The sequence below is a fragment of the Penaeus chinensis genome, chromosome 18 (genome assembly GCF_019202785.1).
Source record: "Penaeus chinensis breed Huanghai No. 1 chromosome 18, ASM1920278v2, whole genome shotgun sequence".
In the NCBI taxonomy this organism is placed as follows: Eukaryota; Metazoa; Arthropoda; class Malacostraca; order Decapoda; family Penaeidae; genus Penaeus; species Penaeus chinensis.
In genome coordinates, this window is record NC_061836.1 from 23,801,961 (window position 1) to 23,804,460 (window position 2,500).

Genomic DNA, 2,500 nt, shown 5'->3' on the forward strand with positions numbered 1-2,500 from the left:
TCTAATTCACTATTTGGAACGTATAGGTCTATGTTGTAGTTGTGATCGATGTTGCAGCTGCATTACGAGTATTTTTAATAATTGTCGTAGAAGTATTGCAGCTGAATTACGATTTTTTAAAATGGTTGTGGATGTATTTCAGCTGCATTTCGAGTTTTTTTGTTATTGTTGTTGTGGAAGTATTGCAGCTGCATTTAGCATATGCTTCTCCGCGAGGGTTTGGAGGATTGTTTTCTGAGTAAATTCTAAGTGTCACTGCGATCCAGAGCAAAGTATCATTGTACTGAAAATTTAGCTTTGTCTGAGGATCGGCCCTGTCATGATCACCAGCTTCAGCATCGTTCAGCGTTCATATTAACATCGTTATAAAAATGACGCAATTAATCAGATTGAGAATACTCACGCTGAATTGAAAGTCTGAATTATTAATACTAACCATCCCAATACTCCAAATATATGTCACACATAAACCAACCGGTGCAGAAAGAGTGCACCTCTGCAATAGCAAGAAATAAAATATTCATGACCTGGAGGGCGCGAAGAAGCCGTCTGGTCGAGAACCTTTGCGGTAAGATATATTCGCAACTCAGATTAAACAGAACACTGTAAGATATAACCAGACGTAAGTGCATGAAGAATTGTAAGAGCCCTAAGCATGAATGATTTTGATTTGCAACTATATTCTATATTCTTACCGGTTTATAAGCAGAGTGTAATGATAAACATTATACTCGCTTGCCAGAGGAGACTGACATTCTGGAAATATCTATATTTCAAATGCATCAAAGATATGCATACAAACGGCAACAATTTAAATATTTTGGTATATGCAGAAATATGCAAAAATATTTCAAGCAGCATATTTCTGCAGAATGATTTCATATCTTCAATCTTTTCGATCACCTTGGGAGCTGACGAAGCAGGTAATTGCAAGTAATCAGTCAAATTAATCTTAAGTGATGTCAAGCATCAACACCGTCGACTGAGGGTTCAGACGACTGCCGTTGAATGCCAGATACTTCATGATGCTAAATTTGATCTCCTTTCTTTCGTGTTTCTTCGTCGCTGGCACGCAAGGTCGATGCCAATTTCCAGAAAAGGCTATTTCATTGCATGCTGAAGTTGACTTTCACTTTACATGTCAGTCTAAAGGACATAACGACAGAGCGCGGTGCTGCCACCTACCTGCTGTCGAGCAAAGGATCTGAACGAGCAGGTGTGTTCAATCCATGGTCTTGGAAGGATTTCTTTGACCAAGCCTCTGGAAATATCGAGTTGTTTACACTGTTTATAAAGGTACAGAGTTTCTCTTTGAAGTATACATAAGGCCGGGGTAACCTTTAGTGTTTGAAGCACGTCCAGGCTTAGATCCATGATTGTTCAGGAATATCAATCTTTCTCTGACTTTTTGTTCAGGGAGACAGGAGCAGAGAGCCTGAAGAGTACTGAGACACCTCCTAAAGGTTAACACATCCTACATGCTCAATTTTTGCGTTTAGCATAACAAGAAATTTAGACATGTAGACGCGATTTCAGCGGCTATTCTACAGCAATATCTTGAAGCGAAGGTGAAATCTGCCTTTACAAATTGTAGAACTCTTGCAGACCTCCCTGTAGATTCATCGTCATACAAGGAACCATTCCAGGCTCTACTCTGCCAGAATATATCTAATGATTCGCTTGGCACCGTCACTGTCGAGTTCTTTATATTAAACATGTTATTTACTAGTGGCCGGTGATAAATATGTTGTAAATGTTTAAGAATTCATCAACCATCAACTCCCAAGTACCTGAAAAGCAAGTCAACACTAAATTTTGGCCCAGAATAATTACAGACCAAAATCAACAAGGCCATCTGTATAGCCACCACAAACACTCATAGGCAGTGGAAATATGAGCACCTGATATAATCCTTCTCCGAACTTCCCTGCCGATAACGAATTGCTGTTGCCAATAGGTAATCAAAGATCCCCTGCCCCGGGTGGTCGCAATCATCGGAGGTCGTCTGGAATCGATATCATAGAAAAGAGCATGCTTACATAAAAGAAAATTTCGACCTTTCCATCAACAGTTTCCAAGGGCAAAACAAATAAAAAGCTACAGATAACGTGCGTTTCTAAGAGAGACTGCTTTACAGGAAACGAACTACCAGTTCTATCGAACATGTTTCTCGGCTTGCTTTACTTCAATTGCCCGGCCAGTGTGTTAGATGTACGTGGATGTGTGCGCGCGCGCGCGCGTTTTTATGTGTGTGTGTGTGTGTGTGTGTGTGTGTGTGTGCTCACTCCAACCCTTGGAGTTCCCAGTATGTCTACCTAATGATGCAGACTACAAATATTTGATTTTTTATTAGAATGTAATGGATAATGAACCTGGCGAGCAAGACGGGAGCGAACCTGAACCCAATTCAGATTCATGGGGTTCACGCACCGGTAGTGATAAGGGATGCAATTCTTACAAGAAAAGATTATATCGCAAAAGGCAGATTAAATTATTTCCA

At 40.3% G+C, this 2,500-nt stretch overlaps 1 long non-coding RNA gene across 1 annotated transcript in view; it reads left to right on the top strand.

Annotated features, from left to right (window-relative positions):
• LOC125034429 overlaps positions 1-2,500 on the top strand; it is a 79,281-nt gene that overhangs the window by 51,093 nt on the left and 25,688 nt on the right. The gene's annotated exons all lie outside the window — the stretch shown is intronic.